The 27,872-nt window shown below is 39.0% G+C and overlaps 1 long non-coding RNA gene across 3 annotated transcripts in view; it reads left to right on the forward strand.

Annotated features, from left to right (window-relative positions):
• The first annotated feature begins 1,796 nt into the window (after window positions 1–1,796).
• LOC143656894 (uncharacterized) overlaps window positions 1,797–27,872 on the forward strand; it is a 176,835-nt gene continuing 150,759 nt past the window's right edge. For 2 of the 3 annotated variants that reach the window (XR_013162619.1, XR_013162621.1), the window contains exon 1: window positions 2,917–3,074. This is a non-coding gene — a long non-coding RNA (uncharacterized LOC143656894). Of the gene's footprint in view, window positions 2,014–2,916; window positions 3,075–27,872 lie in introns of those variants that run through there. The other variant, XR_013162620.1, reaches the window with a different exon arrangement.

Genomic DNA, 27,872 nt, shown 5'->3' on the forward strand with positions numbered 1-27,872 from the left:
TAACTCTGTAACATTACTACCAAAATGCCCAACTTGAATATAATCATTAGGAAAAGTTCAGATAAATATATATTACAGAACATTCTGTGAAATGAAATAACTATCTTGTATGATCCAAAGGGCAAGCCCTGTGTCTGGTGCTCCTTTTAGCTACCTTCTCAGCAGACAGGTTGGACGTATGGAATAGAAATGAGGAAAAGAGGGAACACATGTCAAAATCAATGTAGTTGGAAATGCTAGCGATCAAAGAAAGGAGGGAGGTGAAAGGGCTATGGTGTGTATGCAGTTTTTCTCCGTTTCCTTTCTATCTCTCCTCCTGAGAGGAGGAGAGTGTCCCAAGAAACGATCATGATGACGAATGTGCAGGTATGTGATGAAATCCTGAATTACTCATTGTATAACGGCAGAAGGGAAGGAGCAAAGTAGAAATGTTTCCTTTCGTTTGGTGTCTTATGGTACTTGAGGGAATGAAATCAAAGATAGGAATCACAGGGACACCAGCCCCTGCGTCAGAAAGGTCTGTTTCAGTCAGTGGGGAGAGGATCTCGGGGAGGTGGTGCTGAGCAGCATGCCCTGCCCACGGCCAAGTCGCCTGGCCGACAGGGTGGTGGCAGCTACTGTGGGTCATGGAGCCCCAGGGGGTTCCCTGACCCCGGAACGCACCATCGGGCCCTGGCTCCTGACAGACAGAGACCAATCCCTGTGTCTGATGCTCCTTTTGGCTACCTTGTCAGCAGACTGGTAGAACACATGGAATAGAAATGACGATGAGAGGGAACAGATATTAAAATCAATGTAGTTGGGAATGCTCACAATCAAAGAAAGGAGGGAGGCATAAGGGCAAAGGGATGTGCGCAGTTTTTCCCTCTTTCCTTTCTATTTCTACTTCTGGGCAGATGGAAATGTCCCAAGAAATGATCACGATGATGAATGTGCAAGGATATGATGGAATTCTGAATTCCTCACTGTATAATGACAGAACGGAATGATCAGGATAGGAAAGTTTCCTTTTCTTTGGTGTCTTCTGTTGCTTGAGAACAGTAAGTAAAACGCGAAAATGAGAGAAAAAACCACAGGGACCACAGCCCCTGCGTCACAAACCTGTGTCTCAGTCAGTGGGGGGAGGAGATTAGGGAGGTGCAGTTGAGCAGTAGGCCTCACCCTCTGCCGAGCCGCCTGGGCGACAGGGCTGTGGCGGCACCTGCAGTTCAGGGATTCCCACGGGGTTCCCTGGCGCTGGAGAACACCATCGGGCCCATGCACCTGACAGGCAGAGGCCAGTACATGTGTCTGATGCTCCTTTTAGCTACCTTGTCAGAAGACAGGTAGGACGCATGGAATTGAAATGAGGAAGAGATGGAACAGATGTTAAAATCAATGAGGTTGGCAATGCTCGCGATCAAAGAAAGGAGGGAGGCATAAGGGCTACGGTGTGTATGCGGTTTTTCCCTGTGTCCTTTCTATTTCTCCTTCTGGGAGGATTGAAATGTCACAAGAAATGATCATGATGATGAATGTTCAAGGATGTGATGGAATTCTGAATTCTTCATTGTATAACGGCAGAATGGAATGATCAGGATAGGAAAGTTTCTATTCTTTGGCATCTTCTGGTGCTTGACAACAGTAAATAAAACACGGAAATGAAGGGGAAAACTACAGGGACGACATCCCCTGCGCCACAAATGTGTGTCGCAGTCAGTTGGGTGAGGAGCCCGGGGAGGTGGTGCTGAGCAGGAGGCCCCGCCCACTGCCCAGCCGCCCTGACTAAAGGGCGGTGGCGGCACCTGCGGGTCAGGAAAACCCAGGGAGGTTCCGGTGCCGGAAGTGCACCACCGGGCCCGGGCTTCTGACCAGCAGAGGCCAATCCCTGTGTCTGATGCTTCTTTAAGCTACCTTGTCAGAAGACAGGTAGGACGTATGGAAGAGAAATGAGGAAGAGAGGGAACAAATGTTAAAATCAATGTAGTTGGGAATGCTCGTGATCGAAGAAAGGAAGGAGGCATAAGGGCTACGGTATGTGTGCAGCTTTTCCCTGTTTCCTTTCTATTTCTCCGTCTGGGAGGATGGAAATGTCCCAAGGAATGATCACAATGATGAATGTGCAAGGATGTGATGGAATTCTGAATTCCTCATTGTATAACGGTACAACGGAATGATCAGGATCGGAACGTTTTCTTTTCTTTGGTGTTTCTCGTGCTTGAGAACAGTAAGTAAAACAGGAAACTGAAAGAAAAAAACACAGGGATCACAGACCCTGCGTCAAAAATGTGTGTAGAAGTCACTGGGGGGGTAGCCCGGGGAGGTGGAGCTGAGCAGGATGCCCCGCCCACTGCCAAGTCGCCTGCCCGACAAGGCGGTGGCAGCTTCTGCGGGTCATGGAACCCCAGGCGGTTCCCTGGCCCTGGAAGGCACCATCGGGCCCTGGCTCCTGACAGGCAGAGGCCAATCCCTGTGTCTGATGCTCCTTTTAGCTACCTTGTCGGCAGACTGGTAGGACACATGGAATAGAAATGACGATGAGAGGGACAGATATTAAAATCAATGTAGTTGGGAATGCTCACAATCAAAGAAAGGAGGGAGGCATAAGGGTAAAGATGTGTGCGCAGTTTTTCCTTGTTTCCTTTCTATTTCTCCTTCTGGGAGGATGGAAATGTCCCAAGAAATGATCACGATGATGAATGTGCAAGGATATGATGGAATTCTGAATTCTTCACTGTATAATGGTAGAACGGAATGATCAGGATAGGAACGTTTCCTGTTCTTTGGTGTCTTCTGGTGCATGAGAACAGGAAGTAAAACAGGAAAATGAAAGAAAAAACCACAGGGACCACAGCCCCTGCGTCACAAATGTGTGTCGCCATCAGTGGGAGGAGGAGCCCGGGGAGGTGGAGCTGAGGAGGAGGCCCAGCCCACAGCACAGCGGGCCCGGCCGACAGGGCGTTGGCGACACCTGCGGGTCAGAGAAACCCAGAGGGTTCCCTGGAGCCAGAGCCCGCCATAGGGCTCGGGCTCCTGACTGGCAGTGGCCAGTCCCTGTGTCTGATGCTCCTTTTAGTCACCTTGTGAGCAGACAGGTAGGACGTATTTAATAGAAACGATGAAGAAAGGGAACAGATGTTAAAATCAATGTAGTTGGGAATGCTCGGGATCAAAAAAAGGAGGGAGGCGTAAGGGCTATGGTTTGTGAGGAGTTTTTCCCTGTTTCCTTTCGATTTCTCCTTCTGGGAGGATGGAAATGTCCCAAGAAATGATCACGATGATGAACGCGTGATGTGATGAAATTCTGAACTCCTCATTGAATAACCGCAGAAGGGAATGATCAAAATAGGAAAGATTCTTTTTCTTTGGTGTCTTCTGGTACTTGAGAAAAGGAAGGAAAACACGAAAACAAAACACAATGTCACAGGGACCACAACCCCTTCGTCACACATGTCTGTCGCATTCAGAGGGGCTTGGAGCCTGGGTAGGTGGGGATATGCAGGAGGCCCCGCCCACGGTCCAGGCGCCAGGCTGACAGCGCGGTTGTGGCAACTGCGGGTCACGGACACTCAGGTGGGCTCCGGTGCCGGAGCGCACCATCGGGCCCGGGCTTCTGACAGACAGAGGCCAATCCCTGTGTCTGATGCTCCTTTTATCTACCTTGTCAACAGACAGGTAGAATGTATGGCATAAAAATGACTAATGGAGGGAAAAATAGTTAACATCAATGTAGTTGGGAATGCTAGCATTCAAAGAAAGGAAGGAGGTGAAATTGCTATGATGTGCATGCAGTTTTTCTCCGTTTCCTTTCTATCTCTCCTCCTGAGAGGAGGAAAGTGTCCCAAGCAACGATCATGATGACGAATGTGCAGGGATGTGATGAAATCCTGAATTACTCATTGTATAATGGCAGAACGGAAAGAGCAAAGTAGGAATGTTTCCTTTCCTTTGAGGTATTCTGGTACTTGAGAGAATGAAATCAAAGAAAAAACTCACAGGGACACCAACCCCTGCTCAGAAAGGTCTGTCACAGTCAGTGGGGGGAGGAGCCCGGGGAGGTGGTGCTGAGCAGGATGCCCCGCCCACTGCCAAGTCGCCTGGCCGACAGGGCGGTGGCAGCTTCTGCGGGTCATGGAACCCCAGGGGTTCCCTGGCCCCGGAACGCACCATCGGGCCCTGGCTCCTGACAGGCAAAGGCCAATCCCTGTGTCTGATGCTCCTTTTAGCTACCTTGTCGTCAGACTGGTAGGACACATGGAATAGAAATGACGATGAGAGGGAACAGATATTAAAATCAATGTAGTTGGGAATGCTCACAATCAAAGAAAGTAGGGAGGCGTAACGGTAAAGATGTGTGCGCAGTTTTTCCCTGTTTCCTTTCTATTTCTCCTTCTGGGAGGATGGAAATGTCCCAAGAAATGATCACGATGATGAATGTGCAAGGATATGATGGAATTCTGAATTCTTCACTGTATAATGGCAGAACGGAATGATCAGATAGGAACGTTTCCTTTTCTTTGGTGTCTTCTTGTGCATGAGAACAGGAAGTAAAAAAGGAAAATGAAAGAAAAAGCCACAGGGACCACAGCCCCTGCGTCTCAAATGTGTGTCGCCGTCAGTGGGGGGAGGACCCCGGGGAGGTGGAGCTGATGAGGAGGCCCAGCCCACAGCACAGCGGCCCGGCCGACAGGGTGTTGGCGACACCTGCGGGTCAGAGAAACTCAGAGGGTTCCCTGGCGCCGAAGCCCTCCATAGGGCTCGGGCTCCTGACAGGCAGTGGCCAGTCCCTGTGTCTGATGCTCCTTTAACTACCTTGTCAGCAGACCGGGAGGACGTATGGAATAGAAATGAGGAAGAGAGGGAACAGATGTTAAAATCAATGTAGTTGGGAATGCTCGCGATCAAAGAAAGGAGGGAGGTGTATGGGCTACGGTTTGTGAGCCGTTTTTCCCTGTTTCCTTTCTATTTCTCCTTCTGCGAGGATGGAAATGTCCTAAGAAATGATCACGATGATGAACGTGCAAGGATGTGATGAAATTCTGAACTCCTCATTGAATAACGGCAGAAGAGAATGATCAAAATAGGAAAGTTTCCTTGTCTTTGGTGTTTTCTGGTTCTTGAGAAAAGGAAGGAAAGCACGAAAACAAAACAGAATGTCACAGGGACCACAGCCCCTTCGTCACACATGTCTGTCGCAGTCGGTGGGGTGAAGAGACCGGGTAGGAGGGGCTGAGCAGGAGACCCCGCCCACGGCCCAGCCGCCCGGTCTGCAGATAGGGCGGTGGCAGCAACTGTGGGTCAGGGAATCCAGATTGTGTTCCGGTGCCGGAGCAGACCTTCGTGCCGCGCATCTGACAGGCAGAGGCCAATCCCTGTGTCTGATGCTCCCTTTAACTACCCTGTCAACAGACAGGTAGATCGTATTGCATAAGAATGAGTAATAGAGGGAACAAAGGTTAGCATCAAAGGAATTGGGAAGGTAGCGATCAAAGAAAGAAGGGAGGCGTAAGGGCTATGGTATGTGCGTAGTTTTTTCCTGTTTCCTTTCTATTTCTCCTTCTGAGGGGATGGAAGTGTTCCCAGAAATGATCATGAGGATGAACGTGCAAGGATGTGATGAAATTCTGAACTCCTCATTGAATAACGACAGAATGGAATGATCAAAATAGGAAAGGTTCCTTGTCTTTGGTGTCTTCTGGTACTTGAAAAAAGGAAGGAAAACACAAAACCAGAGCAAAAAGTCACAGGGACCGCAGCCCCTGCGTCAGAAATGTCTGTCGCATTCAAAGGGTGTTGGAGCCTGTGGAGGTGGGGATGAGCAGGAGGCCCCGCCCAAGACCAAAGCGCCAGGCCGACAGGACGGTGGTGGCAACTGCGGGTCACGGACACTCAAGTGGGCTCCGGTGCCGGAGCGCACCATCGGGCCCGGCCTTCTGACCGGCATAGGCCAATCCCTGTGTCTGATGCTCCTTTTATGTACCTTGTCAACAGACAGGTAGAGCGTAGCGCATAAAAATGACTAGTGGAGGGAACAAAAGTTAACATCAATGTAGTTGGGAATGCTAGCATTGAAAGAAAGGAGGGAGGCATAAGATCTACGGTATGTGTGCAGTTTTCCCCTGTTTCCTTTCTATTTCTCCTTCTGAGGGGATGGAAGTGTTCCAAGAAATGATCATGAGGATGAACGTGCAAGTATGTGATGAAATTCTTAACTCCTCATTGAATAACTGCAGAACGGAATGATCAAAATAGGAAAGGTTCCTTGTCTTTGGTGTCTTCTGGTACTTGAGAAAAGGAAGGAAAACATGAAAACAAATCAAACGTCACAGGGACCACAGCCCCTCCATCACACATGTCTGTTGCAGTCAGAGGGGGGAGGAACCCGGGGAGGTGGTGTAGAGCAGGAGCTCCGCCCACTGCCCAGTCGCCCAGCCGACAGGGTGGTGACCGCATCTGCATGTCAGGGAATCCCAGGGGGTGCCCCGGTGCTGGAGCGCATCATCAGGCCCGGGCTTCTGACAGGCAGAGGACAATCCCTGTGTCTGATGCTCCTTTTATCTACCTTGTCAACAGACAGGTAGAACGTATGGCATAAAAATGAGTAATAGAGGGAAAAAAATGCTAACATCAATGTAGTTGGGAAACCCTTAATGGTTTATTGGCATCGTAGGAATTAGACTTCTTGACCAATAGGGGAAAGACAAATGAAACAAATTAAGTTTCAGCGGCTGAAAGATTTTATATAAGATTGAGAAATATTTCTACAAGTTACTCTTATGCAGTATACAGATATCCCCTTTCAGTTTTTGGTTCATTGGAGTAGCTATATGGAAATGCCTGAAAATGTTGAATGGCCATTCCTCATTCTTGAAGATGATGGAATAAATATAGGGCATTTAATTTGTGAACATGTGAGTGTGAAAACCTTGACTGAAACTCCCTTTATCCAGTGTATGGACAGATGAGTAAGGAAAAAAGGACAAAAATGAATAATAAGGTGTGTGTGGCTTATGGGGTATTTTTGGTGTCCTTCTTTACTTTTAATTTTTTCATTTTTTGGCATGAGCAGGCTCCAGGAATCAAACCCAGGTCTCCAGCATGGCAGGCATGAATTTTGCCACTAAGCCACCATTGTCATTCCTCTTCTTTATTTTTATTTATATTTTTATTCTTATTTTTCTTTTTCATGAAGCAATAAAAATGTTCAAAACTAGATTGTAATGATGATTACACAGCTTTATGATGTTACTGTGAATAAGTAATTGTACACTTTAGATTATTATAACTCAATTAAAAATCACTGATGAAAACATTAATGGTGTAACACAAGAACCATTTCATTTTCACTCATGATTTTGTGGGTCAGGAGTTCAGGTAGGTTTTATATGGGCAATGTTTCTGCTTCATGTAGCATTGAAGCACATCATACAGTGTTGTTTAGCTAGCAGCTTTGGCTTATCTATAGGACTAAGATGGTGTTACTTATTTGGTTGGTGCTTTAGCAAGGGGAGTTGAGAGCTGGCCTCAGTGGGACTGGGGACTGAAACATGTACATTTGGTCTCTCCAGCATGCCAGTCTCAGGGCCATCAGAATGCTTACAGCTTAGTGGTATGACATTGAATATTCAAGGACCCCAAGATTCCTTTATATCTATTCCTTTGATGTGAGGCAGTTTCACCTCCAAAGATTTATATTGGTCAAAGCAGACAACAGTCATGTCATATAGAAAAAGACAAAATATAATTACCTATACTATTTGAGAAAATTCACAGTCTTCTTGAGTCTGTCAAAGGTAATACATGTAAGCTTAGGACTGATTTAACACTGGCAAATAAATTATAAATGTTAGCTTCATTATTACAAGTATTTTAATCTAATAAATGCAGAGGTAACTGTGTACAGAAGTCATGTGCAGAGTGACACACTCAAACAGAACTAAATTAAGATACATCAAGCAATAATTTATACAATTTGGTAATGTAACTCTGACATTCTTGGAAGAGAGTACTTGGAGAGATAAGATTCTAATAGAAAGGTGAACATCCAATCTGGAAGGCATGGTCAAACTGTTTTCCATAAAGTTTACACTGGTTAACATTCCCACCAACAGTGAATAGTATTCCTATTTCTCCATGTGTTGGTTTGAAATATTTATGGATGACAGAAAAGCCATGTTTTAATCCTGATAAAATCTCTTATGGGCAGACCTATTGTTTAGAGTGGGAAATGTTAATTCGATTGTTTCCATGAAAATGTGATACACCCAGCTGTGGGTATGAGTTTTTTTGTTAAATTGCTTCCATAGAGATGAAACAGTCAATTCTGAGTGTGGCCTTTTTATTAGATGGAGATGTGAGTCCTCCCATTTAAGGTGAATCTTGATTAGTTGCTAGAGTCCTTTAAAAGGGAAAACATTTGGGGAAAACCTCAAATGCAGACACATGGAGAAAATTTGCCTCAAAGCTGACAGTGACACAGATGTTTGGAGTGCTGAGAGAGAGAGCAGATACCTAGACACAGGAAGAGCCCAGCAGACATCAACATGTGCCTTCCTATGAGAAGGCAAATAAGACCCAGAGGAACTAAGAGAAGGCCCGCAGATGCTTAGAGAAGAAACAACTGGTTTCAGAAGCTAGAAGAAATGAAACCAGGAACAATGAAGCAGACACCACGTATGTGCCTTTCCATAGGCCAGACATCAGCCTTTTGAGTTAAGGTATCTTTCTATGAATGCCTTAGTTTGGACATCTCTGTGGTCTGAGAGCTGTAAATTTGCAACTTAAGAAATTTTCTTTTTAAAAGCCATTCCGTTTCTCATGTATCACATTCCAGCTGCTTTAGCAAACCAAAATACTCCACATTCTCATTAATGCTTCTGTTTTTTTGTTTTGATTTTGCAATTGTAGCACTTACTGTGAGTGTGATATGGTATCTCATTGTGGCTTTGATTTGCATTTCCCTTATGGTTATTGACGTTGAGCAACTTTTCCAAAATGGTTTTTCCATTTAATACTTGAGTAACAAAAACTGTAGGAGCTCTGATTTTTCCATTTTTGATAACACCTAGTATTTATTGTCAGTCTTTTGAGAATTTGCCATTCTAGTCAGTATGAAGTGATATCTCATCGTGATTTAAATTTGCTTTTCCCTGATGAACATTACCAAGTGTTCATTGCCTATTTGTAAGCAGTCTTTCATGAAGGTATCTTAAATTAGTTTGTCTCTTTTTCTTTTTTATAAGCATTTCATTTTGAAATAATTTGAAATTTACTGGAATTTGCAAAAATAATATAAAACCTAGAGAATACTCACATATACACTACCAAAATTCCAAATTTACTGATTTTAACATTTTACCTCAATGAATATATCATTTCATTCTCTCTCTCCCTCTCACTCTTTCCTTCTCCCTGTTCATTTATCTATAGTTCTCTTCCATCAGTTATCTCAATCTATCATTTAATCTCTCATTTATATAGCTGTATCTATCAAGTCTATATTATCATTATCAACATCTAGTAAAATCACTTTGTCTCTTCCTATTTTCGTGTATGCATCTGCTTTCTAAGCATTGTAGTGTAGGTTCTAAATATTCCTTTCATTTACTTTTCCTTTAGAACAAGTACATTCACTTATGTAACCACTTTAAGTATAGTTATCAATATCAGGAAATTTAACATGGGTATGAAGATTGTAGTATGGCTTCCAATTTCACATGTATCCTGATATATAGCAGTTTCTCTTCCATTATTAAATTCATTCCAGGATCATATATAGCTGCTTACTTGTTTTCTTCTCCTCCTCCTCTTCTTCTTCTTCCTCTCTCTCTCTCTCTCTCTTTCTCTCCCCCTCCCTCCCTCTTTAATTGTGAAAACAAACAATTTATAAACACTCCTATTTCAACCATTCCCAAGCACAAAATTAAGTACATTAATCGCATTCTCAGTGTTGTGCTGCCCACATCACCATCAATGATCAGCATTTTCCCATCACTCTAAACAAAAACCTTGCACCCTCTATGTATTAACTCCATATTCTCTGTCAACCCACAGATTTGAACCTATTTTCTACCTCCATGAATTCTTGTGTTCTTTCAATTTCATATATGCCTTATCACCAACATTTCTCCTTTGTGTCAACACGATGTCTCCAACACTATTTTGTTCAGCATGATGTCCTCATGATTCATCCATATTCAGCATGTGTCTGAACTTCATTCCTTTTTAGGAATGAATAATATTCTATTGTTTATATATACCAGATTTTGTTTTACCCATTTATCTGTTGGTGGATATTTTCATTGCTTCCACGTGTGGGTTATTGTGAATAATGAAGGTATACATATTGGTGTACATATATCTGCCTGAGTCCCTGCTTTCTACATGTTTGTTACCTAGAAGTAAAATTACTGGGTCAGGTGGTAATTCTTTATTTAATTATTTTAATAATCCTCAAACTGATTTATACAGCACATCCCTAAAATGTACTAAGCTTTTTATTTCTCTGCCTCTCACAAATCCTTTTTATTTTGCATTTTAAAACATTAGCCATTCTAACAATTGTATGGTCACATTTCACTATAGTTTTAATGTGCATTTCCCTTGATGGGTAATGATATTGTGCTCTTATCATGCACTTACTGGCTACTTACATATCTTCTTTGGAGAAATGTCTAATCAAGTCTTTTTCAGTTTTTCTCATTAGATTGATTGCATTTTGTTATTGAGTTGTAGGAAGTCTTTGTGTACTCTAGATAAAATTTTCCCAAACATATTTTCCAAATATTTTCTCCCATACTGTTGTATCACTTTATTACTAATATCCTTTTGTGAACAAAATCTTTTAATGTTCATACAGTCCACTTTATCTAGTTTTTATTTTGTTTCTTGTAATCTTTGTGTAAAGCCAGAATTCATTGCCTAGCATAAGACAGTGAAGATGTTTCTGCATGTATTCGCCTATGAGTTTTATACTTCGGGTGCTTTTATATGCCTCTGATTCATTTTGAGTGAATTTGTGTGTGTGATGGAGGTAAGGATTCACATTCATTCTTGTTCATGTGGATATCCTTTTTTCCCAGAATAATTTTGTGAAGCCTTCTTTCCCCACTGAATGGACTTGCTTGTCAAAAACAATATGAATCCTTCATCTTTCTTCTTCTTTTTCAAGATGTTTTGGTTATTAGAGTCTTTTGCAATTTCATATGAATTTTTAAGATTTACATTTTTGCAAAGAATGCCATTGGAATTTCCATTGAGATGGCACTATTCATAGTCATCCATATAGTCATTTAGATTTAATTTTTGTTCAAGGACTGCTGAAAATGAAAACAGCTAAAATTCAAAGGTCACATTGTTGGGAAAAGACCTTTTTCTTCTTACACTTACTAGCACTGTGTATGTAATATACACTAAATATTTTACTTCCCTTTATGATAATAGGTTTATGTTGTATGAGATTTGATATTTAATTTGCACAAATCACCACTTTAACATTTAATTCTAATTTAGTTTCAGAGTTAAGTTCCTGTGGCTGTATGCTTTGCCTCTTTCAGTCTGAAAGTCCATAAATGCTAAGGTTTTTGAACAAGCTATTATAAAGATTACACTGGAGGATAAAGCTGTATAACCTCAGACTGAGTGTTTACAAGGTTTATAAGATGAAAAGGGGCATAAACTGGAACTAGGGATCTTATGAAACTGTAATTACTTAGTAATATTTGTTCAGCAAATGAATGGATGATTAAATATATCAACAGATTAAAAATAAGCTGTTCTCATGAATTTGATGATCAAATTTCATATTTTTAGTTCAAAAATTGTGTTTGGAGAATAAAATAATGAACTTTGTATGATTGTTCCAAGAATTGGCAAGTTTTGTACATTTATGTTTAATTCAATAATTTATTTTTATGAAATTGAAGATTATAGAATGTTATCAGACATTTGTCTCACTACTAATATCTTTTATTTCTTCCTTCTAAATGAGAGCTAGCATCAATTTTTCATGTACCATTTTAATCTATATTTTTATTGTTTTTACTATCTCTTTACATATCCAAAATGGACATATTTTGTTTCTGAATTTTCACAAATGATGTCATATTTCATGTTTCTTCTGAAAATTGCTTTATTTAGTCAATATTCATTTTTGTATGTCTATCCACAATCTAGTTCACTCATTGTTTCTTTAATATTTCATCACATCACAAATAATTATTCCCTCTTCTCCAAACTGCAACTTATTTTGCTTATAGGATTTGACATTTAAGCTTTAACAAAGACTACCAGGAACAGAAATGCAGTTGGACTAAATCAGATTGATTAAATTTATGTAACAATGTGGGTCACTCCAGAAGAATAATGGAATGCCACCGGGAGTGATTGAGGAGGGAAAGATCTTTGGTAGGAATTGTGTTCATTCCGAAGGATTCTGAAGAGACATAAGGGAAACACAAATTGGTTGGTGCTTGGTTGCTTTTTTGAGATGGGATGGTAGAAGTGGTAAATAACTAGGTTTGGGGGGCTGTTTTGAATGAAGGGAGGTTCAGCAGTTGTAGATGCCCAGTGTTCTAGGTTGCTGGCTGCTAGAATGCAACACACCAGAGATGAATTGGCTTTCAATAAAAGGGGATTGATTTATTTAACATATAGTTCTTCAGAGGAAAAGCAGCTAACTTTCAACTGAAATTCTTTCTTATGTGGGAAGACACAGGGTGCTCTCTGCTGGCCTTCTCTTCAATGTGGTTGCTGTAAACCTGTGACTATTTGTTATAACAAATATGATTTTGACAGTTTATACTTTTTATTCATTGTTTCTGAGGACAGAAGATCCATGGGAGATTCTTTTTTTTTTTTTATTAATTAAAAAAATTAACAAACAAAACATTAAAATATCATTCCATTCTACATATAAAATCAGTAATTCTTAATATCATCACATAGCTGCATATTCATCATTTCTAGAACATGTGTAGCGATTTAGAAAAAAATAAAAAAGATGACAGAGAAAGAAATAATACGATAACAGAAAAAAAAGATTATACATGCCATACCCCTTACCCCTCGCTTTCATTTACCACTAGCCCTTCAAACTAAATTTATTTTTAACATTTGTTCCCCCTTTTATTTATTTATTTATTTATTTATTAAAAAAATAAAAATAAAAATAAACACAACATTAAGAAATCATTCCATTCTACATATGCAATCAGTAATTCTTAATATCATCACATAGATGCATGATCATCATTTCTTAGTACATTTGCATCGATTTAGGAAAAGAACTAGCAAAACAACAGAAAAAGATATAGAATGATAATATAGAGAAAAAAATAAATGTAATACAAGAAGAAAAAATAAAAGAATATATATATAAAAAAACAAAAAACACAAACAAACAAACAAACAAAAAACTATAGCTCAGATGCAGCTTCATTCAGTGTTTTAACATGATTACTTTACAATTAGGTAGTATTGTGCTGTCCATTTTTGAGTTTTTGTATCTAGTCCTGTTGCAAAAAGGGATAGTCTGTATCCCTTCAGCTCCAATTACCCATTATCTTACCCTGTTTCTAACTCCTGATGGTCTCTGTAACCAATGACATATTCCAAGTTTATTCTCGAATGTCAGTTCACAGCAGTGGGACCATACAGTATTTTCCTTTTGTTTTTGGCTAGACTCACTCAGCATAATGTTCTCTAGGTTCATACATGTTATTACATGCTTCATAAGTTTATTCTGTCTTAAAGCTGCATAATATTCCATCATATGTATATACCACTGTTTGTTTAGCCACTCGTCTGTTGATGGACATTTTGGCTGTTTCCATCTCTTTGCAATTGTAAATAATGCTGCTATAAACATTGGTGTGCAAATGTCTGTTTGTGTCTTTGCCCTAAAGTCCTTTGAGTAGATACCTAGCAATGGTATTGCTGGGTCGTATGGCAATTCTCTATTCAGTTTTTTGAGGAACCGCCAAACTGCCTTCCACAGTGGTTGCACCATTTGACATTCCCACCAAGAGTGGATAAGTGTGCCTCTTTCTCTGAATCTTCTCCAGCACTTGTCATTTTCCATTTTGTTGATAATGGCCATTCTGGTGGGTGTGAGATGATATCTCATTGTGGTTTTGATTTACATTTCTCTAATGGCCAGGGACATTGAGCATCCCTTCATGTCCCTTTTGGCCATTTGTATTTCCTCTTCTGAGAGGTGTCTGTTCAAGTCTTTTTCCCATTTTGTAATTGGATCGTCTGTCTTTTTGTTGTTGAGATGAACAATCTCTTTATAAATTCTGGATACTAGACCTTTATCTGATATGTCGTTTCCAAATATTGTCTCCCATTGTGTAGGCTGTCTTTTTACTTTCTTGATGAAGTTCTTTGATTCACAAAAGTGTTTAATTTTGAGGAGCTCCCATTTCTTTCTTTCTTTCTTCAGTGCTCTTCCTTTAGGTTTAAGGTCCATAAAACTCCCTCCAATTGTAAGTTTCATAAGATATCTCCCTACATTTTCCTCTAACTGTTTTATGGTCTTAGACCTAATGTTTAGATCTTTGATCCATTTTGAGTTAACTTTTGTATAGGGTGTGAGATACGGGTCTTCTTTCATTCTTTTGCATATGGATATCCAGTTCTCTAGGCATCATTTATTGAAGAGACTGTTCTGTCCCAGGTGAGTTGGCTTGACTGCCTTATCAAAGATCAAATGTCTGTAAATGAGAGGGTCTATATCTGAGCACTCTATTTGATTCCATTGGTCGATATATTGATATTTATGCCAATACCATGCTGTTTTGACCACTGTGGCTTCATAATATGCCTTAAAGTCTGGCAGCGTGAGACCTCCAGGTTCATTTTTTTTCCTCAAGATGCTTTTAGCAATTTGGGGCACCCTGCCCTTCCAGATAAATTTGCTTATTGGTTTTTCTATTTCTGAAAAGTAAGTTGTTGGGATTTTGATTGGTATTGCATTGAATCCGTAAATCAGTTCAGGTAGGATTGACATCTTAACTATATTTAGCCTTCCAATCCATGAACACGGTATGCCCTTCCATCTATTTAGGTCTTCTGTGACATCTTTTAACAGTTTTTTGTAGTTTTCTTTATATAGGTTTTCTTTTATCTCTTTAGTTAAATGTATTCCTAAGTATTTTATTCTTTTAGTTGCAATTGTAAATGGAATTCGTTTCTTGATTTCCCCCTCAACTTGTTCATTGCTGGTGTATAGAAACGCTACAGATTTTTGAATGTTGATCTTGTAACCTGCTACTTTGCTGCACTCATTTGTTAGCCCTAGGAGTTTTGTTGTGGATTTTTCTGGGTTTTCAACATATAGTATCAGATCATCTGCAAACAGTGATAGTTTTACTTCTTCCTTTCCAATTTTGATGTGTTGTATTTCTTTTTCTTGTCTAATTGCTCTGTCTAGACCTCCAACACAATGTTGAATAATAGTGGTGAGAATGGACATCCTTGTCTTGTTCCTGATCTTAGGGGGAAAGTTTTCATTTTTTCCCCATTGAGGATGATATTAGCTGTGGGTTTTTCATACATTCTCTCTATCATTTTAAGGAAGTTCCCTGTATTCCTATTTTTTGAAGTGTTTTCAACAGGAAAGGATGTTGAATCTTGTCAAATGCCTTCTGTGCATCAATTGAGATGATCATGTGATTTTTCTGCTTTGATTTGTTGATATGGTGTATTACATTAATTGATTTTCTTATGTTGAACCATCCTTGCATACTTGGGATGAATCCTACTTGGTCATGATGTATAATTCTTTTAATGTGTTGTTGGATTCGATTTGCTAGAATTTTGTTGAGGATTTTTGCATGTATATTCATTAGAGAGATTGGTCTGTAGTTTTCTTTTTTTGTAATATCTTTGCCTGGTTTTGGTATGAGGGTGATGTTGGCTTCATAGAATGAACTAGGTAGCTTTCCCTCCTCTTTGATTTTTTTGAAGAGTTTGAGGAGAGTTGGTAATAATTCTTTCTGGAATGTTTGGTAGAATTCACATGTGAAGCCGTCTGGTCTTGGACTTTTCTTTTTAGGAAGCTTTTGAATGACTGATTCAATTTCTTTACTTGTGATTGGTTTGTTGAGGTCATCTATTTCTTCTTGAGTCAAAGTTGGTTGTTCATGCCTTTCCTGGAACCCGTCCATTTCATCTAAATTGTTGTATTTATTAGTGTAAAGTTGTTCATAGTATCCTGTTATTACCTCCTTTATTTCTGTGAGGTCAGTAGTTATGTCTCCTCTTCCATTTCTGATCTTATTTATTTGCGTCCTCTCTCTTCTTCTTTTTGTCAATCTTGCTAAGGGCCCATCAACCTTATTGATTTTCTCATAGAACCAACTTCTGGTCTTATTGATATTCTCTATTGTTTTCATGTTTTCAATTTCATTTATTTCTGCTCTATTCTTTGCTATTTCTTTTCTTTTCTTGCTTTGGGGTTAGTTTTCTGTTCTTTCTCCAGTTTGTCCAAGTGGACATTTAATTCCTGCATTTTTTACTTTTCTTCTTTTCTGATATAGGCATTTAGGGCAATAAATTTCCCTCTTAGCACTGACATTGATGCGTCCCATAGGTTTTGATATGTTGTGTTTTCGTTTTCATTCATCTCGAGATATTTACTAATTTCTCTTGCAATTTCTTCCTTGACGCACTCGTTGTTTAAGAGTGTGTTGTTGCACCTCCACGTATTTGCGAGTTTTATGGCACTCTGCCTATTATTGATTTCCAACTTCATTCCTTTATGATCCGAGAAAGTGTTGTGCATGATTTCAATCTTTTAAAATTTGTTAAGACTTGCTTTGTGACCCAGCATATGGTCTATCTTTGAGAATGATCCATGAGCACTTGAGAAAAAGGTGTTTCCTGTTGTTGTAAGATGTAATGTCCTATAAATGTCTGTTAAATCTAGCTCATTTTTTGTAATATTCAAATTCTCTATTTCTTTATTGATCCTCTGTCTAGATATTCTGTCCATTGATGAGAGTTGTGAATTGAAGTCTCCAACTATTATTGTATATGTGTCTATTTCCCTTTTCAGTGTTTGCAGTGTATTCCTCGTATTTTGGGGCATTCTGGTTTGGTGCATAAATATTTATGATTCTTATGTCTTCTTGTTTAATTGTTCCTTTTATTAGTAGATAGTGTCCTTCTTTGCCTTTTTTAACTGCTTTACATTTGAAGTCTAATTTGTTGAATATTAATATAGCTACTCCTGCTCTTTTCTGGTTGTTATTTGCATGAAATATCTTTTCCCAACCTTTCACTTTCAACCTATGTTTATCTTTGGGTCTAAGATATGTTTCCTGTAGACAGCATATAGAAGGATCCTGTTTTTTAATCCATTCTGCCAGTCTATGTCTTTTGATTGGGGAATTCAGTCCATTAATATTTAGTGTTATTACTGTTTGGATAATATTTTCCCCTAACATTTTGCCTTTTGTATTATATATATCATATCTGATTTTCCTTCTTTCTACACTCTTCTCCATACCTCTCTCTTCTGTCTTTTCGTATCTTACTCTAGTGCTCCCTTTAGTATTTCTTGTAGAGTTGGTCTTTGGTCACAAATTGTCTCAGTGACTTTTTGTCTGAAAATGTTTTAATTTCTCCCTCATTTTTGAAGGACAATTTTGCTGGATATAGAAGTCTTGGTTGGCAGTTTTTCTCTTTTAGTAATTTAAATATATCATCCCACTGTCTTCTAGCTTCCATGGTTTCTGCTGGGAAATCTACACATAATCTTATTGGGTTTCCCTTGTATGTGATGGATTGTTTTTCTCTTGCTGCTTTCAAGATCCTCTCTTTCTCTTTGACCTCTGACATTCTAACTAGTAAGTGTCTTGGAGAACGCCTATTTGGATCTATTCTCTTTGGGGTGTGCTGCACCTCTTGGATCTGTAATTTTAGATCTTTCATAAGAGTTGGGAAATTTTCAGTGATAATTTCTTCCATTAGTTTTTCTCCTCCTTTTCCCTTCTCTTCTCCTTCTGGGACACCCACAACACATATATTTGTGCGATTCATATTATCATTCAGTTCCCTGATCCCCTGCTCAAATTTTTCCATTCTTTTCTGTATAGTTTCTGTTTCCTTTTGGAATTCATATGTTCCATCCTCCAGTTCACTAATTCTAGCTTCTGTCTCTTTAAATCTACCATTGTAGGTATCCATTGTTTTTTCCATCTTTTCTACTTTGTCCTTCAATCTCATAAGTTCTGTGGTTTGTTCTTTCAGACTTTCTATTTCTTCTTTTGTTCAGCCCCTTTCTTCTTCATGTCCTCCCTCAATTTATCAATTTCGTTTTTGAAGAGGTTTTCCATTTCTGTTCGTATATTCAGCATTAGTTTTCTCAGCTTCTGTATCTCATTTGAATATTGGTTTGTTCCTTTGACTGGGCCATATCTTCCATTTTCCTAGTGTGATCCATTATTTTCTGCTGGCGTCTGGGCATTTAATCCGATTTCCCTGGGTGTGGGACCCAGCAGCTTGAAAGATTTTCCTGTGAAATCTCTGGGCTCTGTTTTTCTTATCCTGCCCAGTATGTGGTGCTTGTGGCGCTCATCTGTCTGTGGGTCCCACCAGTAAAAGATGCTGTGGCTCCTTTAACTTTGAAAACTCTCACTGTGGGGTGGGTCACCAGCCAAAGCAACTTGGGGGACCGCCGATTCAAATCTCCCAGCCAGCCCGGGAATCCACCTGTGGAGGGAGCTGACCTCCATGGCTTGGGGTAGTGCCGGTCCAAATCTCCCAGCTGGCCTGGGAAGCCAAGCATGGCGGGGGGTGCCAGCCGCCACGGCTTGTGGAAATGCCGATCCAATGTTCCCAGCCGGACCGGGAAGCCACGTGTGTTGAAGGGATCCTGGTCGCCGGCCTCTGCAGCTTGTGGGACCTCCGATCAATTCTCCCAGCCAGTCCAGGAGGCCGCATGTGGGGGGGGTGCCGGCCACCATGGCTTGAGGGGACCACCTGTCCAATTATCCCAGCCAGCCCGGGAAGGAGGGAGGGAGGGACTCCAGCCGCCAGCTCCCCCGGCCCGGGGAAGTGCACGCCCCTCGGGTATCTCACTGCAGCAGATTCTCCCAGCTGGTTCAGCCATTCCAGAATGGGGTACACTGTCTTTTTGGTCTCTGTCATGGTTCTGGGAGCTGTTCTGAACAGTTTCTATTTCTTTAATAGCTATTCTGGAGGAGGAACTAAGACCCATGCATCTTACTAAGCCACCATCTTCTCCAGAAGTCTCTAGACTTGCTTTCATTGGGACAATTTCCTGGCCTTAGAATTGGACATGCCCCAAGTACTCCCCAAGATATGGGTGCCTCTCTGTGGGTCCGGTGGGAAGCCCATGGGAGATTCTTAATCTGATGTTTTTGTTGATATTGTGAGCTGTACAATTTCAAGTGAGAATATCACCCATATTAAATCATTGCTTCTAAGATAATGGATTTTAAGGCCTCTGCACATAGACATTATGTCTTCCTTTTATTATGATATCTAGAATCCATTGCCAGAGATTCTGATTTAATTGCCCTTGGTTTTGAAATTGACATTTAGAATTTAAAAGATCCCAAGACTATCTGAATAAGCATTAAAGTTTGAAAACCACTTCCATAAAGAAATTGAGATGAAAACAGGACCTTACAGCTTACAGTGTGAGGTACATATGCCTTTTGTATCACACATCTTAAGAGCTTGCTGAAAAGGCAATTTCAAAGGGTACTCCACAACCTACCAAGTTAGGAACTGAATTTTTACAAGATTGTAGAAATTCACGTGATTGTTGAAGCATGAGCAGCATTGGTTCTCAACTGTCTTCAGCTTCCCACACCTAAGCAGAAAAGTGAGGATACTGCCACTGTCTCCTTCTATTCATGTCCAAAAGAATCTCTGCTTAGAAGAGAAAATACAGATGGCTGCCAAGAAAAGTTAACAGTTGGAAGTGAACTCTTGCTGTCCCAAACTGTTTCCCTTCTTTTGGATGTTGGACCAAAATGAAAATGAAATAGTCTTAGGATGAGATACTGAATAATACAAACACCAATAATGTAATAAACAAGAATTCCCCCATACCTTATTTCTTCACATCCTCAACCTTATTTCTGAGAAGTATGTATTTTCAGTTATTTTAAGGTTTCTTTGTATTTTTCAGTTTTTAGTAATCTTTTGTTTTTAATTTTATCTTTCCAAATTTATATTCATCTTTAGATACCTCCATGTATCAAATGATGAGTATTTTCATTTGCACACTATACCTGCCCAATTCCTAGCCTGAACCTTATACCAAAATAATTATATCATGAGTCTTGTTAAATGTAATTAGTGTTTATATTATTTTTGAATAGGTATAAAACCCTTATTGCTGTTTTGTAGGGGTTTTTTTCATTAAAAAATTATTCTGGGATCAGCCATTGTTTTAATATATCCTTTTGATTAGATCAATCCAATTGATTGCATCTAATCAATTATCATCCCTAATATGCAAAATAATTGTAAAATTACTCCCAATCCTTTAATTTCAAGTTGTAATCTATTATATCTAATTTTTTTCACCTGACAATCCTCCTTTTGGCAGCCCTCTCTATTGTTACTTCACTGCTGAGTTTTGTGGGCCTGCTGGGACCTACATTCTAGGGCACAATTTCTCATGCTTTTGCATATTCTTTAGTTCTTCTTTGAATTGGTTGCCCTAATTGAGCAGTCCATAGTCTCACCATTTTTGCATTTCTTCCTATGTCATAACGTTTTTGCAATAATTTTCTCATTAGTTAGTTGTATATAGGTGGAGAATTGGTTTTGACCCTGGATACCTGCCTTTTCTTATTTGATCCTCACTCATTTGGGTAATTTGACTATGTTAGAAAGACAGAAAACTAAAAGACTCATTTTCCTCTTCGAGTTTTATAAGCTTTCTCTCATGAAGAGTGGATGCTGATATCTGTGTTTACATGTATTATCTGTTTATATTTGTCATCTGTGTTTCTTTTCATGTAAACCTTGAATCTTCTGAACATGCCAATATTTCTGAAATAGGGAAAAACTGAAACTGTACCCATTTTCATAATCTTCTCCTCCATCTTCATTATGATACTAGTCAAGATTTTGTAACCTTTTATCATGGGTCTGACTAGTATATTTTCTTCACAGTAGGGTTCAGTCCAGGATGCAGTGCCTCTTCAGAAGGGTGGAGTGTTTTGGGTCTCTAGTGGTTCTTGAAGAATTGCATGAGAATCTTTATAAATATATGATGTAGTTGCTTAAATTAAAGTCATGAGTCTATGTCTTTTGTAGTCTCACCCCTGCAGGGATCCACAGAATTGAGACTATTTATCAGGGAGACAGATGGGTAGTGATGTGGCAGGAAAGTAGCAGGAGGATTGGAATTGTCATGAAACATTTTCAGTCTCAAAACCACCCATAAGCTCACATAGTTACTGAATTTAGGCCATAAGTGCTTTACTACTATGTCACTTTACCCATAGAGAGATTTTGATTCCTTGCTTTGCTTGAAATGGTTGCCTTAGGGGTCATGTGATGATATTGGATCTGTGTTTATTCCCAAGCAGTTTGTGTGTACCTGACCTCAGCAGCACATGAACAACTTCACTTGTCCTGTGGGGTGGCCATAGGCTCTATTGCATTAGTGACTTGTTCATACAGTCACCTATTCCTGGGATTCCTTATGACAACAATACCCTGCATGGCCTTCTTTTAGATACTCACCTAGGTTTTAATAGTTTGAATATTGAAGCCCAACCTTGTCATCTCTCAAGATCCTGATAAAACCACTGTGTTTACACCAAAGTATGCACCACTAGTAATACATTTTTCTTAACTCTCTTGACCCAAATGTACTCCAGAAGGGAAGGTATCAATTCTGCTTATGTCAGGATTGTATATCACATGTGGCATGTGAAAAGTCTCAGAAACTCTGTTGAAAGAATGACAGATATTTTGATTTAGGCGTTTGTTCTTTATTAATGCCCATGTTTTGGGAATCATGTTGAGAGAAACTACTTGTAACTAGTTGAGGAACTCTGAAGAAGTCAATTCCCAGTCAAGAAATACGAAGAATTAGTTGGGCAGTGGCTAGGAGCTTCCTGAAGTAGTTTCATTGGTGATTAAACAAAAGCCATCAATGTTCACTGTCACAAACTGAACTGCTGAACACCTGAACTGGTATAGTAAGGATGGGACAAAAAAAAGAGAATTGTTTTATCCCAATTGTTTGAATTTGTCAGGACTGAAGACTATTTTCAGGTTAAAAATCTTTTAGGACAAAATTTAAGCCATAGCAATGACAGTGAATTTTCATAAATAAACAATTATACCAAGCGTATTTTTGTCTCAGGCTCTTTGGGGACCCCTTAAATGAGTTCAAAGATTTTCCATTTTATTAAAATTATTTCCAGGCTTCATATCTGTAATAATTAAGAATATTGTTTGATGTTTAAACTATGACTTCTATTGTGATTATCGCTTTTTAGCTGTTTTAATAAACTTCAGATTTTTCAATATTGTAGAATTTATCAGGATAATAGTGACATTTTCTGAATTCATTGTATGAGGTTTTTAATCTTGTTAGAATTATTCTTTCAAGGAATATATCATTGACTTGAAGACCTGTTTGATGCTATTTCAAAGTTTTGAAAAATTATGAGCTTTCTTTTTCCTCTTTAAGGATTGTTCTGTTGCCTATGATTGGTATATTTTAATAAGGATTCACACATTTCCACATAATTCTGTTCAAACTGAATACAATGTTTTCTAATTTGATGCAATATGTTAGATTCAAACTTCATACTTCTCATAAAGAGGGCTTGACTGATCACTCCCTGAACTAAGAAAAAATTATTTATTTAAAACTTAAATAATAATTCATTGCTGTTATTATAAACATGTTAATTGAATATCTTTATTGAGCTTACTTCAAAGCACTCTACATCACCTATTTGTTTTACCACTGAAAAAAGAAGTTGGTTAAAATACCACCTACATTTTTCAGATGGAGAAATTAGTTTTCCTTGGCACAAATAGGTCATATTTAGTGATGCTTGAATTTATCCTGTACTCTACAAGCACGAGTTGCATTTGGTCACGGGGATCATTATATTCAGTCCTGGGCTTCAGATACACTCAGTCTTAACATTCCTTTGAGGTTTAGTAGCATGCATATTTCTGGTGTGTCTTAGTATTAGGTGTCTACCAACCCCTGTAATAACTGCCAATTGTTGAGACCCCCTAAGTGGCATATTGAAGGTTTCCAAGCTGTAATGGCCCTCAGAAACAATTTTTACTGCAGAGATAGGCCCTTCTAGATTGAAATTTCTGGTTCCCAGGAGGAAACTCTTTTACTAAGTTACATTGTAATTGTTTCCCTGTATATGATGCTGTGACGCCAGGTTATCTGGGGGCATTTCTCAAACATTTCAGGCAATCTCATTAGGTCTTCATGTCAATTCCATTCCCCAGGTTTAATAAATACTCTTTTACATCCTTGCCATGTCTGTGAATCTCCACATTCTTGCTTTTCCACTCAAATTCAGCAGCTCATTTGAAATCTATTTGAGAAATAAAACAGGTGCTTTGGAGGTAGGTATTTTGAGGCATTAAATTTGAAAATATTCTTCTGCTGGCATCTCTTCACAGAAGCTGAGGCATCATCCTTTATCCCAGTTGACTTCTTTACTTCTAACTTTGTGTTTGATTCCCATCCCTTGCTAAAGTATCATGAATTTTATATCTTTATTTATAAATAATATATTTTATCTTAGAATCTCCTCTATCTAAACTTTGATTCAGGCTCTTTGAATTGCAGTGTGCTCTAAAATCTTCCATACTGAAACTAGATGAGCAGTTAAAACACTTTTGAACTTTTATTTACAGCTGTTGGCCTTTCATGTACTTATCAGTGTAAGTTGAGAGCAGAGTCCATACATCAGATTCTCTCCTCATCCCACCCTTCTCGCCCTCTCCAATCTGAGTCTTTATTCCCATTAATTCATGGACATCAGTTTTGATGACATTAATATTTTCATCAATATAGCAGTCTCATGAGTTTTTCAGCCCTCATCTTATTTCATCCTCAGCAGAATTTGAATAATTCCTGCTTATGAAATCTTCTTTTCTCTCCAGACAATTTTGACTGTTCTCACAGGTTAGATTCCCAGAACCTAATGTTTTTATTTGGAAGTGCTCTTGGGATAAATGTGGTGGAAAGGAGAATAGAGAAAGAAATCTTGGGCAGAGGGAAAAGTGAATCTGCAAAGCAACCTTTTTACTGACATGGCCCAGTATATATGAACTAAACTGAACTAGAATGGCCATAACTACATACCCTGGTCTCCATTAATCACCCTGGGGATGTGTGACCCATGGCATGTGGTTTTTGCAGGTGAGGCAATCCTCAAATACGCAGACAAATAAAGGACATTGTCAGAGTGTGGATAACATTCAGAAGCTGAGCTGGAAATTTTTCACATAAGAAGGATCTTGGTGGACCATTTACATGTCCATCCATTTCTTCTCTTGTCTCACTTGGATCTATCTTTATTCAGGGAGGTGTTCCCCCAGGCTCCTCTTCCTGAAGGAATCTGCAAGAGGAAGTATATTTACACATAATGCTACCATGGCTTCAGGTGTTCTTGGGGTCAATCAGTATCCTTCTACCTTGTATATTGTAGATTTCCCTCACCACCACATGGCAACTCTTTCAGTCTTAGGTCTTACCCTTGATGGGTCAGATCTCTTTGTCACAATGCCTTGCTCAGGCAGTGTTTGCTAAATTCCCCATTTATTAACAATGTTTGACAAGAGAATATAGAGAGGTACCTAAGTAAATCATATAGGTGCCAAACATATTCTTCCTTCCTTGTGTAATATAACAGCATACCCTCTTCCCCCTGATCAAATTTATCACTCTTACCAAGATAGGGATCCATATTCTTGCCTGTCAGGCCCTGATCATAAACAGCAAGAAGTACCCAGCAGGGACTAAAGCAAAAACTTCAATGGCAGCATTCTTGACCTTATGTCTTTCAAATAAATAATAGAATCAGTTTATCAATGTTGTCAGTGTATTTGGTGTGAATTTTGGGCAGAATTTAATCATATTAATTTGGTACACAACATATTAATATATTGAACGATATTCTTTAAGTTTGTAAGACTATATAAATTTTATTGCTCCTTTTTCAAATTGGCAAACAACAATGTATTGCCTCTTTGCCAGTTTCAAACTGTTGTTTGCCTCAGGAGAGAAAACTAGCAGACATCACCAAATGCCTTCCCAGCTGACAGAGAAACACTGAACATCATCAGCCCTTTCTTGAGTCAAAAGATCTTTCTCTAGATGCCTTATTTTGGTCATTTTATGGTCTTGAAGAGTAGTCTTGTAAATTAATAAATTATTTTTATAAAATCCAAACCATTTCTGGTATATTGCATTTCTAGCACAATTAACAAACTAAAACAGTTATTGGTACAAGAGATGTAGATAACAGTGGTTTGCAAATGCAGATATTTTTTAAATGGCATTTTAAATGGATAAGAGGGGACTCTGGAAGACCTTTGAGGACCTTTTTAGAAAAGGCTTACTTTGTTTAAAGAGACTTTTGGCAGACTGAAAATGTAGAGCTGTGTTCTAGTAGCCATGTTTATTGATGATGATTGTATAATGATATAGCTTTCACAATGTGACTGTGTGATTGTGAAAACCCTGTGTCTGATTCTCCTTTTATCTACCCTGTCAGCAGATGAGTAGAACATATGGAATAAAAATAAATAATGGGGGAACAAATGTTAAAATAAATTTAGTTTGAAATGCTAGTGATCAATGAAAGGGAGGGGAAAGGGGTATGGTATGTATAATTTTTTTCTGTTTTCTTTTTATTTTTCTGTTGTCTTTTTATTTCTTTATCTGAATTGATGCAAATGTTCTAAGAAATGATCATGATGATGAATATGCAACTATGTGATGATATTGTGAATTACTGATTATATATGTAGAATGGAAGGAGCATATATTAGGAATGTTTGTGTTTGTTTCTTGCAATTTTTTTTAATTAATAAAAAATTTAAAAAAAAGAGACTTTTGGCAGAAATGTGGACTCTAAAGCTACTTCTGATAAGGCCTTAGACAGAAATGGTATATGTGTTATTCCAAACTGGAAGAAAGGTGATCTTTGTTTTAAAGTGGCAGAGAATTTCTCCAAATTGAGTCTTGGTTGTGAATGGAAGACAAAATTTAAAAGCCACAAGCTAGGATACTTAACTGAAGAGTTACACAAATGTGGAAAGTGTTGCCTGGTTTCTCCTTGCTGGTTACAGTGAAATGTGACAGGAAAGAGATAAGCCAAGACCTGAACTCTTGTGTATAAAGAAATTAGAAATTGATTGTCTGGAAAAATCTGTGATTCCAGAAAGGGGGACCCAAGATAATAGTGCTTCATGTGAGGATTTAACCAAACATGGAACTTGTAAGCTACTACAGAAAAAGCAAGGATTGGAGGTGGAATTATCCAGGGAGGGTTTGTGGAAAGCCCTATCAACTGATAGGTATGATCCCAGTATTCTGCCTAGAAAATCAACAAGAGTTGATTATTGATCAACAAGAGTGGTCTTTCATTAGCCAGTCTGCATTAAAAGGGAAAAATAATTTCAAAGGCAGAAACATGGAAGCTAAGGTCTAAAACCAAGAAAACTCAGGTCAGGAAAGCAGGCCTCCATACATTTGGAGAGTGTGAGTTTGCCCTGAAAGCAGAGAGCAGGTCTTCTGCCTCATTGTTCAGGAAGAGATTTGGTGACTGGGCCTCAGAAAGGGTGGAGCTCGTTCCTTGTGGTTTGGGGAGAGCCTTGCTGCTCCTCTATTTTTCTGAGGGGGTTTAGAGTGCTCCAGAGATGGCAGAGATCCCAGGTCCTCTTTCAATGCTTGTTGAGGGTGGAAACAAAATAATTGTGCTCTCTCAAATGTTTCCCAAGTTTGTACCTTTCACCTCAGTGTTTGAAGAGGGCAGTGTTTGTACTCTCTTAGAAAGGGTGGACTGCTGCTTTCTAAAACCCTGAGGATAAATGGCTCTCAGACTTTGAAACCTAATGTAGTTTGCCCTGTAGGTTTTTGAAACTGCTTGGGTCAGTGAACTTTGTTTTCCTTCAATTCTTCCCAATGGAAATGATAATGTTGACCATATGACTGTGCCTCTTGTAAATGTTTGCAACAGATAACTTGTTCTGAGTTTTACAGATCCAGAGACAGGGGAAAATTTTGCCTTGGGACAGAGTGCCTATAACTGAATTTGATGAGCTTTTTTTTAACTGGTTCTGACTTTGCCTTCCATTTGTATTGTTAGGAAAATGCTTTAAGGCTTTTTGATATTGTAATGAAATGTTTTATATATGGAAAGAATATCTGTTTTCCTTGGGGTCCAGAGGGTAGGATTTGCTGCTTTGAATTGTTGTGTACCCCTAAAAAACCATGTTCTTTAATCCCAACTCAAGATTTTTGCATGGAATCACTTTTTATACAATTTTATTGGATGTATTCACACAGCATACAATCTATCCAGAGTATACAATTGAAGGCTCACAGTATCATCATATAATACACCCTACTTTCAATTTTTTAATCATCACATAGCTGTGTATTCACCATGATTAGTTTTAGAATATCTGCATCATTTCAGGAAAAGAAATGAAAAGAAAAAATTGTAAATTCCATACCCTTACCCCCTCCTCATTTACCACTATATTAAAATCTACCCAAATTTTTTACCCCTCATCCCACCCATTATGTAATTATTTATGTCCTTAATTTTTACTCATCTGCTGGGAGGTTATTTTTTATTAAGGTGTATCCATGGAGATTTAAGCCACCTAATTGT

This window comes from Tamandua tetradactyla, chromosome 15 (genome assembly GCF_023851605.1).
Source record: "Tamandua tetradactyla isolate mTamTet1 chromosome 15, mTamTet1.pri, whole genome shotgun sequence".
In the NCBI taxonomy this organism is placed as follows: Eukaryota; Metazoa; Chordata; class Mammalia; order Pilosa; family Myrmecophagidae; genus Tamandua; species Tamandua tetradactyla.